Genomic DNA, 16,377 nt, shown 5'->3' on the forward strand with positions numbered 1-16,377 from the left:
TATCTTAGAACAATATCTTACCTTTTACCTGGGATTTCATAATTTTTAATGTATACCTATAAAAAATATATGGATATTTCAACTTATTTCTGCCATTTTTGTTTGTCTTTGAATATATCCTATTAAATATATTGCTTCCTCGGTGAAAATGATATGGTTGGTGGACCAGGAATCTGTGGGATCTGCTCCAGCTTCCTTTCTATTGGTGGTCTATCTGAGCCTCCCAGGCCCTGTCCACCATAATTGCATAGCCTGTTGTGACCACTAACCAAGCTGCTAAGAAGTGCTGGGAACACAATAGCCTAGATGGTACGTAATTCATTGAAATGACCATTCTGCTTCTCTCAACCCAATGATGTGCACCGCTCAGAGTCAGTCAACTGGGCAAATTGTTTTTGAGTTTCTTATAAAGATATGTTTAGCAGTTAGCGACTAACATCCCAAGTTACCCTACTCACAAGTAGCTTCTGTCCATTTCTGTGTTTTCTTTTTTTCCCATTGAGCGTATTTAGGAGAGTATAGACAGAACGATTCCATCCCTAGCAGTCTAAGGCTCCATTCAGACTGTAGGCTAAATGTGTCAGGCAGGGGCTTAAAAGAAAGACCCCCCCATAGCTGCTATGTGTACTTCACTATAAGGCTACCAAAACATAGAGTTATAAGAGTAGTTGCCCCAGAATTGTTATTTTTTGGTGAATGCAAGTATGCATTGGTATGCTATGGTCTGTTGCTTGTTTTTATGAGTCCTTTAGCGGTTGTGTCCAGATGTTGCATTTCTGGCCTTGGAAGCCTTGATGCCTGGTTACACGTACTACCGCTTTATCTATCTATCTATCTATCTATCTATCTATCTATCTATCTATCTATCTATCTATCTATCTTATAGAAATATCTAATATTTGCATATTAATAATCATCATGTAGGTTTCCTCATGCAACTAGAGAATAATAGCACTGTGCTGGGCATAGAAGCTCGTTAATGTTTCTCTTTGGTCTGAATATCTAATCTTGATATTCACTTATAAATGATTCAGTATAGGCAGTAGAAATACATGCATGATTTAAAAGAGGAAATGGGACAGAGACTCTAACACATGACTTAACCTTGCTTCTTGGAATGGATAATCACTGCCCTATAAAAGACATATTATTATCTTAGGGTGTAAAATGTGTTATACCTCGTATGTATATCAAGTAAATATATGTTAATAAGTTTGTTAATAAGTTTGCTTACTACACACACACACACACTGACATTTAGTGGTATAATTATCTTATTAACCCCTGAACGTCCAAGCCAATTTTAATTTTTTAATTTCTTGTTTTTCCTCCCTGCCTACTAAAAGCTTAATTTTATAATTTTTTTTCAACATAGCTGTTTTTTTTTGTGGGACAAGCTCTATTTTTTAATGGTACCATTCAACATACCATATAATATCTTATATAAGTACTGTAGGGTTCGAATTCTGCCATTGTTGCTTCATTATAATTTTTATATCATTCTACCACTGTGTGGTAAAATTGACAAGCCAACGTTTAAAAAATTAAAAACCACTTTGAAAAAAATAGTTTTGCAGCATTGTCTCAGTCTGACAACTATAACTTTTTTTAAATTTTTCTGTTGATGTGGCTTTATGAGGGTTTGTTTCCTGTAGTGAACTGTAAGTTTTTTTGTACCATTTGGGGTATAGATTACTTTTTTGATTACTTTTTTTATGAAGTTTTTTTTTTTCTAGAAGAAGAGATGACCAAAAATAGCAGTTATGACCTTTGGGAATCTTGTTTTTTCTTATGTTGTTCGCTGTACAGGACAAGTAATGAGATAATGAGTTTAATAGATTAGATATTTACAGATACAGTGATATTAAATGTTATTTTTTATTGCTTATGGGCTTTTCAACATACAAATGTTGGGTAGCTAATAAAATATACTGAAATACTTGAGTATTACAGTATGTTGTGGTAGCCACACTGTTACACTCTACTTGTGGTTTCTTTAATGGCAGGACTGGGAATCTTCATTAAGCCTTTGGCTGCCATAACATTAATTTGCTATTAATTTGTACTACTACTATCACAGAAGGACTGCTCCACCTATCAAAAATGGAGTCACAAAAAATAACTAGAGTCCTAAATGAGGCTAAAACATAACTAAAACATTGATGGAATAAAAAGACCAGATAAGCCCAAACCGTTATAGGTATATAAATACCAAAAGTAAATAAAGGGATCAGTAATCAAAAATATATTAGAAAATACTATGTGTATACATCTATCTATCTAGATATAGATATACACCGTATATACTCGAGTATAAGCTGGCCCGAATATAAGCCGAGACCCCTAATTTCACCACAAAAAACTTATTGACTTGAGTATAAGCCATGGAGGGGGGAATCCACCATTGCAGATAGAAACTCTGGTCATGTGCATTACAGCTTAGTAACTCCATGGGGATCATAGTAATGGCAGTTAACCCCATCATATCCCTCACATTAACCCCCTGTGTGTCTCACATAAGAGTTACTGATATGTGAGACATATGGAGGTAATAATTAGGTATCTTCATAATTAAGGTCCCTCATTAGTACCCTCACATGTCTCACATATTAGTAACCCTTATATGGGGCACACAGGGTTAATATGAGGGACATGATGGGGTTAACTGTTATTAATGTGAGGCACATGGAGTTACTGAAACTAAATGAATAACCCCAAATGTCTGACATTAATAGGCAGAGTAACTAAAGGAAGGTCCCTGTGTGTGTCACGTTACTGTAGCTTCCTCTCCTCCATGCAACGGACATCTTCACACAATGAATCCCGGCCACTCATCTGCAGGGTAGATGCTAAATCCTAGTGTGCTAAAGGAGCTCTGATGACGCCATGACCATGTGATCGGACTCTGGTGTGGGCGGAGCTACTAGGATTTAGACTCAACCTTATCTGCAGATGTTACATACCAGTTGCTACAGGACTTTTGATGACATCACAGTCATGTGACCTCATGACAAGACAATCACAGAGCAGTAGCACTAAAGGACTTCCCCCTTCCAGGTCCTTCCAGTTTTCTGTGCACCGTGGACCCTGATTCATGTATAAGCTGAGGAGAGCTTTATCAGCATGAAAAATGTGCTGAAAAAGTCGGCTTATACTCGAGTATATACAGTATATATATATATATATATATATATATATATATATATATATTGTAAGCCGATGGCGGGCAAAATAATGGAGGGGCTGTACATCTCGCCTAGACTGCTCAGGTGGGCAAGATGACAGAAAGTCCAGGGATGACTTGTTCTCAGCAGACAGCTTTTGACTGCTGAGCATTTTGTTACATGGGCTGGATTTTTTAGGAATGGCAGGTAGGATTGGCAGTGGAACCTGTTATTCCACACCCCCTCCAGTCCACACATTGTGGATGTTTCTGCAGCATGTCAGCTGCTGTGGATTGTCCTCATCAGTGAGGTTTAAAAGGTCAGCTCCAGCAGCAAGATTTTGGACAGAGCTGGGCTGCAGGGCCAGCTGAAAGGTCACACTGTGGGAGCTGTGTCTTGTATCATTCAATTTTGCTATTGAAACTGCTATTATAGGTGAGGTAACCTATGTATGTGTGTAGTTAGAGCCTAGTTGGGCAGGTATTTATTTTGTATTGTTTTTTTTTTACCTCTTTGGTTGCTGCACTGTTTCTTGTGGAGTAAAAATAAAACTCTACCTTTCTGGACTAAAAATCTGGACTTGTATGTCTATGCCACCCCACCTAGCAGCCTCAGACCCTGACTATATATATATATATATATATATATATATATATATATATATATATATATTGAGAGAGTGAAGGGTGTGGTCTGGGAAGACAGGTATGTTCCAGCCAGGCAGCTAAAGGGTGTTTGGTAAAGACCCACACCAGGGAGGTCAGGTATGTAATCAAGGCCTAATATTAGTCTGTGTGTGAGGACTAGGGGTGTGGCATCACACTGACAGAGCTGACCTGTCCAGACCGAACCTACAGGGCAGGTACTGTGCCATTAATTGTTGTTGCCAAGGCGGGAGTCTGGCAGCCAGGTTCCTGTATAGTCAGGGAACAGTTTGCTTATGTTTAGTTAGTTCTCAGCCGAGAAGGTTTTCTGTTTTATTTGTTTGTGCCTCTGCAAAGGCAGTTTATACACAACAAGTGAATAAATACTGAACTTAAGTGTAACCCAGTCTCTGTGTCCCTGTTTCCTGCACTGCTACCGAGCATCTATCTGAGCGATTCATATATATGGTGCTATTCTGAATCACACCCTCAAACATTAATATATGTTTCCTGGCGCCCTTAGTGGCTGCCTCAATACAGGGCTCCAAGCTGGGAGAAACCTTATCTTTCCTTTCTCACTCTTTTTCTCTGTATCTTCAAAAATCCTGTAACCAAGAAAACTAGCACTATGAATTAGCAACTACAAATCGAATGGAAGACCCTGTGGAGTTTTTTGTTTCTATTGTAAAGCATGGACTCAAGACCTGGTTCAGCTGGTTTCCTGTGTCTACACATGTGCCTATTACCATCCCCCCAGGACACCATGCGGCATGGAGGAAAACCTACATGGAAGTGTGGACTTCTTCGTTCAAGGAGATGATTTTTGGCGTCTATTGCTGATGTGTGAAGATGCTACAGCTGACTGGTATTTCTTTCTATTACTGTGTACACGTGGGACTCTGCTACAGCCTGGAAACCTACCATCACCCACCTACCCCAGGACTTATGGAAGCTTGGCAAGAGAACAGCACCATGTATACCTGGATGGCTTCAGACTTCTTTGGGGAAGTAGAACACAGTGGTAAGAAGAAAGGAGGAGGGCTTGTGATGAAGGACATTTGGGGCATTTTTTTTTTTTTTTTTTGTGGTTAATGGACAATAGTGCTGATGCAAGATACCGAACTATCAGCTGTGAGCATGAGATCTCACTACCTACCAAAGGAACTGCCACATGTTATCATGATAGCTGCATATGTCCCCACCTCTGCAAAAATGTTTTTCTGCCTGTTATATCTACATGCTGTGACCCCCCTCCTCGTGTCCTCCAACCACATTCGGCTGTATTATTAACATCACTCCGCACAGAGAACTAAATGATCCTGCAGTGTGTCTGTGTTTCTTTCGTTTTAGTTGCTATGATTCCTAGGATTTCTCTATCTGCCATGAGCTTCTATGTGTTTTTCTCTTGTTATATACTACTATACCATCTATGAAACTGTATCACTGAAATTTCCCCATTGTGGGACTATTAAAGGATTATCTTATCTTATATAACAGTGATGGCGAACCTATGGCACGCGTGCCAGAGAGGGCACGCAGAGCCCTCCATGCTGGCACGCGTGCGGTCGCCCGGATCGCTCACCAACAGGGAATCCGGTACAGGATTCCCCGTTGATGAGCGATCACTGCCTTCAGTTGTATGTGCAAATGCACATACAGCTGAAAGCTGTCAGGGTAGGCCGCGGATCGCGCGACCGCGGCCTACACTGGCTGCAGAGTTTGACCTCTGCCCCGACGCGGGCGCGATGACGTCATCAGCGCCGCCAGTGACAAGAAGGTGGATGCCGGCGGCTCTTCAGGGGTGAGTATGAGAGTGGCTCACTGTGTATATGATGTTGGGGGGAGCGCTTATAATACTTGGTGGGGTGTATGATACTGGGGGGGAGTGTATAATACTGGGGGGGCTTATAATACTGGGTGGGGTGTATAATACTGGGGGGAGTGTATAATACTGGGGGGAGTGTATAATACTGAGGGGGCTTATAATACTGGGGGGAGTGTATAATACTGGGGGGGCTTATAATACTGGGGGGAGTGTATAATACTGGGGGGAGTGTATAATACTGAGGGGGCTTATAATACTGGGGGGAGTGTATAATACTGGGGGGGCTTATAATACTGGGTGGGGTGTATAATACTGGGGGGAGTGTATAATACTGGGGGAGTGTATAATACTGAGGGGGCTTATAATACTGGGGGGAGTGTATAATACTGGGGGGGCTTATAATACTGGGGTGGCTTATAATACTGGGGGGTGTACTAAAGAGCATATAATACTGGGGGGGGGGCCTATTTATAAGCACACAATACTGTGTGTGGATGCCACTGTGGAGCATATAATCCTGTGGGGGGGGGACACCTACTGCGGAGCATATAACACTGGGGGGCTACTGTGGTACTGTGGAGAATATAATATTGTGTGGTGGGCCCACTGCAGAGCATATAATACTGTCCCCTCACTATTAGTACGGTCCCCTCACTATTTATATCACACAGTATCTGTTTTATAGCAGACGTGATATTAGTACAGGATGTAAGAATATTACACGGTAACTATAAAACAGATCCTGTGCGATGTAAATAGTGAAAATTAATTGTTCAAAGTACCAAATGCCGAGACCTTTACATTTCAGTACAACGTTGTTTGTATTATTGAAAGCTCTGTAAAGCCCCACATGACTGTAATTTTTGGTCAGTAACTGTCCGCAATTGTGGATCCGCATAGTATTAAGTCTATATTGTCGTGTTGGCACTCCGCGAAAATTTTGTGGGTTTTGGGTTGCAGTTTGGGCACTCGGTCTCTAAAAGGTTCGCCATCACTGTTATATAAGATAGATACCTATTCTATACACGAGGTGTGACTCGGACTGCAGAGGGTGGCACAGGCATGGAATGGCAGTAATCTGAGCAGCCAAATCAGTGCTCCATAAAGCTGAAAGCCCACCCTTTTTGCTTTGAAGTTCACTAACTGCCTCATGTGCATAAGCCCTCTAAGTTGTTTTCTCGAAATGTAAAAAAGTGACATATATAAAAAATGTATGTTGTTTGTTACTCCAATGTGCTCTGTGATACCGTGGTGACAGCTGAATATGCTGGGGGAGGTGATAGACTCTCAGCTTCAAGATAAAATTATTGCATGTTATGTATTTTAGATTATACAGTTCTTCATATTGTATAATTTTATTAGATGGTTTCAAATTATGTTGACAAAAAAATAACAAAATTGCTGACTCTTTTAGGACCATAGAGCTGCATATTTAAAGGGATATTCCCATCTTAACCACTCATAGCTGAGATGAGAATATTCATGTCTTTGGCTGCTATGAGGTGGTTCGAATTACAGAAACAGCCTGGTCTACACTAAATAGGTCTCATAGAAGTAAATAGTGACGAGAATAGCCAAGTCTCCAGTGGTCAGTATTCTGTAGACAGCTGAGCATGCTGTGCCACTGTGTTTGCATAAATCCTGTGTTTCTGTAGCTCACATTCCCTGCTATGGGACTTACCCCCGGCTACTAGGGTAGCTGAGATGGGAACACTATTTTAAAGAGCACCTGATATGTGAGTTGTAGTAAATACATGTATTTCTTGTGAAATAACCATCCTGGAGCATATTTCCTCAAAACTCTGCATTTTACTATTCCTCTTTAGTATCCAAGAAAAAAATGGACAATTATATGTTGTCATCCCCCCTTTTCAAATAAGTGTGTCCATACACAAACTGGCACTGTCAGCGTGGCCTGCGTTGTGTCATTGTGTGTAGGTATATACTCTGAGCTGGTTACACCCAGTTGTCAATTTATTTAGGCAGTTGTCAGAGGAATAATACAGGAATGACACAATGCAGTGTCCTTGGAAAATATGTTTTAGAACTATATTTCATGGAGAACACAGGAATTTACTAGAATAGACAGGAGAGTTGTCAGGTCCTTTATCAGTGAAGATTCACTTGTTTGTATGACTAAACCTCAGCTTGGCTTTCAGCCATAAATTCTATATCATTTCTAGAATTATTGTGACATGATCTGTGGTGATATTGAGCTTTGTATACATTCCGGTAGACCCTGATGGCTCTTGATCTGGCTATTTTTGTTTCCCATCTGTTAGGCTCCATCTCTTTTTCCTGTAGCCCTGAAATAACCTGTAACCTTTTGGTTTATTTGTTCGTTATAGTCCTGTGGTTTCATTGTTTCCCTCCTGTGGCTTTGTCGTTCTACCTCCTGCAGTCTTTTTTCCATCCTGTGGTTTATTGTTTCCTAGTTTTAAGTTGTGCTTGACAGTAATGAAGTTCCCATTATGCCTGCCATTTTTCAGTATAACTGTGAAGGGAAATGTGACGTTCCACAGTAGTATTCTGATTTTGACATCTCTTTTTTTTTTTTTTTATAACAGATTGACAGTATAAATGTATTTCATGTGATTATTGTGATTATTTTGCAGACTATTTAATCACTTGTCTCTGAGAATGAATTACCATCATTGTATTGTAGGTTAATACAATGCTAACGGGCATAGCACTCATTTATTAGAAGGAAGTCTTGCTTCACACCGACTGGTTCACTTTCTAAGTAATATTCCAGGGGCTAATGTTTTTGATATATTTGTACGAGTCCCCCCTAATGTTTAAACTATCGTCTCCCTCCTGTCCACCAAAACGAAGTATTTATTTGAGGGTTTCCCCAGCTGCAGGGTTGCTATTTGTATTCACTCTCCTTTATGTTTTGAGTCTAAAGTCTATGAGGAAATGTGACATTTTGTGATGAGGAAGTCATTATGTTCCCCACCCATAGTTTTCCAACAGCATTTGTGATAATGAAAAAAAAAAAAATCCCCCATTGTCACAATAAAAAGTACTTCAGCGTAGGTTATGAGTCAGCCTGTGTAATGTCTATTGTCTGTTCTTGTTTACCTTCTCATATCTTAAAGAGGACCTTTCATGTCCTCGGGCACAAGCGGTTTTATATACTGCTAGAAAGCTGTCAATGTGCAGAATTCAGCACACTGTCAGCTTTCCTGGTATGTGCCCTGGGGCTGGAGATATCGGTGCCGTTAGTTTTGACACCGATATCTCCCCACTGTCTGAAGGGCGTTCCTCATAGCTCAGTGTTATCGCTGGGCTATAAGGAACGCTGTCCCCTGACAGTACTCGTCTATAGTCCTTTTGCTCTATATCCTCCATTTTATAACAGGTTATTCTGCACGTAGCTTCTAGACCTTGAGACAGGCAATTCACCATTTCCTTATGTTGTTTACTCAAAGTAGAAAATTAACCCTATAGTAGACACAAAATGTACATAGACTAAAAGCCAGTTTTAACTGCTTGCATCATGTAGCTCTCACTAAACATATATACCTGTGACGTGTAATATACAATAGAAGACTTTTGAATACAGCATCTGAGTGGGTCTGTGCTTATGTGTTCCCTGAGCTCGCACCCATCTTTCCCAAATTCGTAAATCGACAACATCTACCCTGGTGTGTTCCCCCAAAACCCTTTACTGTTAGAGGGGGTGTTCCTTACCAACCAGCGATGACGGTGAGCAGTGAGGAACGCCCCCTCCTCCCCCCAATACAAGTCTATCATTTCTCCTTCTCTGCACTATTTGGTCCAAGAATTGGTAACGTTCTGCACCGATTCCTTGTAGGAGTCCTTTATATCCTGTGGTGACATCTACTCAGTGAATGACAAAAGGACACTCTTTTGGTATCCGTCTAAGGAGGTATGAGCAGTTTGTAGGTTCTGTTCACACAAAGTTCGGTGCATACATAATATGATGTGAATAGATCCTAAGAGCTGATGATGAGAAATGTAGAAAAGGAACATTATAGCACAGACTGGGAAATACAGTTGCCTTCTATGGAGAGTGGTGATAACACAGATAATGTCTCTGCATTAGGCCTGGTTCATATCTGTGTTCGGCAATACATTCAGGGAGTCCGCATGGCCCCCTAATGGAATACCGAACGCATTCTCAAGCGGTGAGCTTATGAAAGCACACAGATCCCACAGACTATAATGGGGTCCATGAGCTTTCTGTGCAGTGTCCGCACGGAACATGTGGACAGAAAAGTACTTCATGATATACTTTCCTGTCCACATGACTGGTGCGGAGACCACACGGAAAGCACATGGACCCCATTATAGTCTATGGGTTCCGTGTGCTTTCATTGCTCACAGCTTGCCAATGCATTTGGTAGTCCGTTCGGGTGGTCCTCATGCAGACTTCCCGAACGGATTACCGAACACAGATGTGAACAGGGCCTTAGAGTCTTTTTAATGAAATGAGTGGCACACCCCTTCTCTTCTTCAGGTTGATCAGCCTGGAACAACAAGGCAGGTAGCACATTTCTGAGGCCATCCCTGACTGCAAAGCTCTATGTATTTCTGCATATGTTGAGCCTCATGTTTCAAAATTATTCTTGTAAAAAGTGTTATTGTTTCCTTTATGACCCATTTACATGTTTGCATCATTTTTTACATTTGTGATTTTCCTTTAACATGTGCTATGTTACATAATGCTGCAAAGATTGCTGTCAGTTTTAACGGTATCTGTCCCAGGTGCAATACGATATTGTTGCTGTTAGTTTCAGTTACAATATCGCTGCATTGTCAGAGGGGCCTGCCTTATAACTGAGTGTCATCGCTGGGAGGTGTGGAGCTTCTCCGTGATGTTACTCTTCTATAATGTTGTACTATGAGGTGGTGGTGGTGGGGGGATCGTTCCTCACTAACCAGCGATAACGCTGTGCTGTAAGTCAGGCCCATCTGACAGTGCAGTGATATTCTTACTAAAACTAATGGCACCAAGATCGTTTGCAGTGGGGTATACTAGCAAAATTATACGCTTTGCAGTGTTATCTAACAATACATATGTTAGAATACATGAAAGGTCTTCTATAAATATATATTATCAGAGAACTTTATGAATTGTTGCTTTATTTCCAACACATTTGTAGAAGAAGATGGATAATGTGATATTTTCCTGTGTGTTTTTAGAGTTCATCTGAAGATTAGAAGAGTTTGTGGCTAACAAAATCATAAAACAACTGTTGTTCAAACAATAAAGCACAGAACAGTCAAAGAGAAAAGGTGTCCCAATGCCTTTCAAAGGTACAGTACTGTACTACATTGTATCATCCCATAACTCCCCCCAAACCACCACCATGATCTCATGACCCCCAGTATCTTTATAATGCCAGCTTGCTGCTGTCCTTAGAAACTTAAAGGGGTTGTCCGGGATAAACCATTCTTTCTAATCTTAGCTATTTGCCCCATGTCTACTTTCTAAATTACTTATTCTATTAAAAACCTATATTTATCTAGATCCCTTTGGCAGCCATATGACTGCCCCAGGCACATTTTCCGGTGACAGACTGTTTCCGGAACAGAACTTCACCAATACTGACACCCCCCCTCCCCCCACTCCATCACACTTACCTGTATTCCTGTCCGGATCTTCTGGGCACAAGACGTCACTACTGCGTATGCTGACACTCCGGCTCTATACAATTGAATTCCCATGTCTAGAAGGTCCTGCCCCGAAGACAGGTAAGTATTATGGGGTGGGGTAAGTTAGTTAGGAAGGACTAGCAGTGGGTGGGCTAGCTAGGAAAACAGAGAGGGGGTGTGAGTTAGAACAGGAGGGGTGGAGGGAGTGAGAGAAGCAGGAGAGAGAGTCAGCTCTGGGTGAAGCGCAAGGCATCATGGTAGTTGTAGGAAAACAGAACAGGAAGCTACCCAGATAAACACATACAGAAGATGATACCAGAAGCTCTCAGAAATCAATCAAAACCCTGCTAAAGGTATTTGTTTGAACTTATTAACCACTTATTAATACCACTAGCCAACCTTTTATGAAAAATTATTTTTTGCTCGGACAACTCCTTTAATTTTTTCCTATAAAAGTCAGAATGTAGTGGAAGAATCAACCTCTCCACATTCCAATCCAGCCCCTTTCGTGCGATTGATGGCCCTTAGTCCTGCTGATGTCACTGCTAACATTACAAGAGTCTGAGGGGACGTCAGTCACAGCAGAGGAACTGGGTTGGAGTGTGGAGAGCTTGACTTTTCACTAGCTCTCCACCTCCTTGACTTGAAGGACCTAATCTGTGTCCAGTAGAAAAGTAAATTTTTCTGTGAATTCACTTTTTAGCACCATTTCTTAAAACATCTCCATAATTTTTATGTTCATATATGGATTTATACTAGATTAAAGTGTAACTAAACTTATGGGCAACTTTTGATTTCTGGCAATATTTGTATCCTTAAAGAGATTCTATCATTAAATAAAATTTTTGTCGATCACACAAAGGAATATCCTTAAGAAAGGCTATTCTTCTCCTACCTTTAGATGTCTTCTCTGCGCCGCCGTTCGGTAGAAATCACGGTTTTCGTCTGTATGCAAATGAGTTATCTCGCAGCACTGGGGGCAGGCCCCAGCGCTCAAACAGCACTGGGAGCGTCCACAATGCTGCGAGAGAAATCTCCATCTCCTTCAGAAACGGCCTCTCCCCGCGTCTTCTTCTGGCCTGGGTTTCAAACGTCTAGGCCTTGGGCAGAGCCGACTGCGCATGCCCACAGGCCACAAGAAAATGGCTGCATACACAGCTTTTATTGTTAATTTTTATATTATATATTTATATTATGTATCATTTTTTAGTTTTTTTTAATTTATTAATGCACTTATTAGACCCCCTATGGGCCTTATCATTAATGCATTGCAATGCTTTGCAAAAAAAAAAATCAGCAATTCCATTGCAGGCTACGTAGAGCAGCCTGCAATAGAATCCATTGAATAACAGGCCAGGGAGCCTTCACAAGGCTGCCCGCTGTCATGACAATGGGATCCCGGCCCCGGAGCTTGCTCTGTGTGCCAAAGATCGCCGGGTAAATGGTGGAGCCCACGCGCTGCCAGGAAAATGGCACATCGGTCAGCATTGACTGATGTGCCAGAGGGGTTATTGCCCGCGATCGCTGCAAGCACTGGGTGTCTGCTGTATAATACGGCGGATGTTGGAAAGGGGTTAAAGGTAGCTAAATTGTTAGGCCTCTCGAAGCAAAATGCAGTGAAAAAACGTAGCGGAATAAATGCAGTCAAAACGCATTTTTACTGTAGCGTTTTTCATTGAGTTTTTGCTGTATGTTTCTTCTTCTTCTATTAAGTATGTAGGGAATCCACAGCTAACATTTTTTTAAGAGGACCTTTCATCAGATCGGGCACATGCAGTTTTATATACTGCTGGAAAGCTGACAGTGCGCTGAATTCAGCGCACTGTCGGCTTTCCCGATCTGTGTCCCGGGTAAAGCGCTATCAGACCCGCTACCGTAGCGCTTTACAGTCAGAAGGGCGTTTCTGACAGTTAGCCAGGAACGTCCTTCTGCCTCGCAGCGCCTATCGCGCTATACTGTGGAGCGGGGAGGAACGCCCCTCCCTCTGCTCACACAGCACATCCATAGACGAGTGTTATCAGGAGAGGGAGGGGGCGTTCCTCCCCGCTCCACAGTACAGCGCAATAGGCGCCGCGAGGCAGAAGGACGTCCCTGGCTAAGTGTCAGAAACGCCCTTCTGACTGTAAAGCCCTACGGTACCGGGACCGATAGCGCTTTACACCGGGAACAGATCGGGAAAGCCGATAGTGCGCTGATTTCAGCGCACTGTCAGCTTTCCAGCAGTATATAAAACTGCATGTGCCCGATCTAATGAAAGGGCCTCTTTAAAATGCAGATATTTCTGCAGTGTGTAGATGAGATTAATAAAATCTCATTCACATTGCTGGTACTGTAAAATGCAGCCTTTTTTTCCACTGCGTTTCTGTAGCAGCCTTAGCCTTAGGCCAATTGCAGATGACCGTGCTGCAACCGGCCAGCCGTGAATTAAAAGCACGGGCGGCACACGGGGGATACGGGGATGTCCCCCCGTGTGCCGCCCCTACACTGGCCGTGCTTCCATGGCTCCTTTCTTTAAATGATTAGGACTGTTGGCCTGCACATGGAATTCATGGGCCCATAAAAAAGAATGGGTGCTATCTGTGAAATACATAGATAAACACATATTGTAGTAGTAAAAGTAGTGCTTCAGTCAGAGGGGGGCAGGGTCAGAATCACACCTCTTGTTTACTGCTGCCAGACACCATCCATCTGACATTAGGGAGCCCAAGCACCAAAACTAACATCACTTATTGCTCAGAAATGGTGGTGGCTGGAGCTAAAATCCTACTGCATCGAATCAGTGGAGCGGCAACTATTAAATGATGCTAAAAGCTGTGCTTGGTGAAAGTGGTGAAAGGCCATCTTTGTTTGACATGGATTCTCCCAAACCCATGCTTATATTCTTTTCTACATTGGTTTTGTATGCTTTTCTCCTTTTTTTTTTTTCTGTAAATTTTGGAAAATAAATTTTTTGAATAAGTAAAGAAAAAAATCTACTATTGGGTAAAAAGCAAGTCCTCCTTTTTTCCCTGCGTTTACAGTAACAGTTCTCAAAACTGCCAGATACATGAAGAGCACTGAAAAACTATTAGATTTAGATTGAAATAAGTATTTTTTTTCCATCATTGGATGAATAAAATGATATATTACATTTTGATGCGCTCATATGTTGTCCTGAAATACTTAATAGCAATAAGCTGCTTACATGGAATTACATTCTGAAATTTGGCTTTGTTACAAGATTAATGGACATGAGAAATTAAACCTCTACATGTTCATCAAAATGTAATTAATTGTGTGGCCGTGGAGACACTTACAGTAATGCAGGGCAAGAATATCTGCACGTAGTGAATGAGTTCTGCAAATAAACATACAATAAAAGGGGTTTTCTAGGAATTAAATATTGATGACATACCCTAGACCTCCACTGATCACGTGGGCTTTGTGCAACTGAATGGGCCTGAGCTGCATTATCAGCACGACTGTGCTTGGTGATTATTAAGAAGACCACATAGAACACTACAGTCTCTTCATATAGCTGACTGGTGCGGATGTCCAGACCAATCTGATATTGATAACCTATACCAAGGATAGGTCACCAATATCTTACTCGCTGAATACCTTTTTAAAATCTCTTTACAATATCTTACACTCCAGAATCATCATAGCCTTCTAAAGCCTGGTTCACATCTGTGCCCGGTCTCCGTACAGGCATTCTGTTCGCCTCTCTGCATTTTTCACCCTGTTTGGGTAGAAACCGAACGGAAACCACGCCAACTCCATTAAAGTCTATGGGGTTCGCCTGTTTCCTAAGGTAACTGCTTTTTTATGTGGATAATTTTCCGTTCAGGGGGTCCCCAAGTGAATCCCCCTAACGGAAACCTGTGTACAGATGTGAACCAAGCCTTAGACAGGTCATATAGAGAACAGTAAATAATATAATATTATATTGTTGTCCTTTATTGGTCTGTGGAAAACAGAATGGACAATACCACATAAATTGCATCCCATTGTTTTCACCGTCTGATACACCTCAAGGCATGAGCCTCAAATGCAAAATGGACAGAATGAGATCCTGTGCTGAGTTTTTTGGACTGGGTTAATGGCACCCACACAGACCCGTAAAAATCATAGTTGTGTGCATGGGGCCACGGGAATAAATGGGTCATTGTGCTGTCTGTTTACAGTGATCAGTCACAGTATTAAAGCCATTTGCGTTACATTGTGGTACTGTGCTACAGCACCATATGCAGTAAATTGAGATGCACTGCATGTTCTGACATCTACAGAACTGCAATATAATGCCGCATTGTAACCTATGAACCTGGGCAACCCTCGCTCTTCAATGCTTGTAGGTTCAAACCACTGCATACCAAGAACGTCCCAGAAGACCTTATGTTTTGGAGATGTCATCTAGCTTAGCCTTTTGTCAGAGTTGCTCAGAGTCCCCAGTTTTCTTGTTTCCAAAACAGTGTTTTTACATTACCTGTCTTTTGTTTTAAAGGGATTCAATCATTAAAGCTGCATTTTTTCTCGCTAGCACGTAGGAATAGCCTTAAGAAAAGACTATTCTTCTCCTACCTTTAGATGTCTTCTACGTGCCGCCCTTCCATAGGTATACCAGTTTTCAACAGTATGCAAATGAGTTCTCTCGCAGCACTGGGAGCGGTCCCCAGCACTCAAACAGAACTGGGGGTGTCCCCAATGCTGAAAAAAAACTCTCCAGCGATGGCCTCTTCTTCCTCTGGAACACCCTCTCCGCGACGTGTTCTTCGGATGGCTCCTTCTGGCTTTAAATGGGACGCACGTGTAGTCTGGCAGAGCCGACTCTCTTATAGTAATCTCTACGATGCTGGTTTCTGACTGCTTTTTCTCCGCCCTTCCTCATAGACTTCTATGAACTGCAGCCTGTATTCATTGTAGATAGCGCTGAGCAAGTGGTATTCAATCAAATACCTACCCGTCATAGGTATTCGTGTTAGTGACCAAACACCAAGGGGTTACGTACATAGAATATTCAATGCGTTTAACCCCTTGTTGTTCGGCCGCTAACACGAATACCTATGGTGGTTAGGTATTCGATCAAATACTACTCGCTCATCTCTAATTGTAGACAGATCTTACAGTGAATTGAGCAGTT

General features: G+C 41.8%; 1 protein-coding gene across 2 annotated transcripts in view; it reads left to right on the plus strand.

Moving 5' to 3' along the window:
- The window catches only part of HECW2 (HECT, C2 and WW domain containing E3 ubiquitin protein ligase 2), a 166,644-nt gene that overhangs the window by 26,673 nt on the left and 123,594 nt on the right, over window positions 1-16,377 (plus strand). Inside the window, exon 2 of one of the 2 annotated variants that reach the window (XM_075285106.1) lies at window positions 10,806-10,919. The exons of the other annotated variant lie outside the window; for it this stretch is intronic. The gene's annotated coding sequence lies outside the window, so the exon portion shown is untranslated. The remainder of the gene's footprint in view (window positions 1-10,805; window positions 10,920-16,377) is intronic. 2 annotated transcript variants of the gene reach the window in all.

The sequence above is a fragment of the Leptodactylus fuscus genome, chromosome 8, assembly GCF_031893055.1.
Source record: "Leptodactylus fuscus isolate aLepFus1 chromosome 8, aLepFus1.hap2, whole genome shotgun sequence".
Taxonomy (NCBI): Eukaryota; Metazoa; Chordata; class Amphibia; order Anura; family Leptodactylidae; genus Leptodactylus; species Leptodactylus fuscus.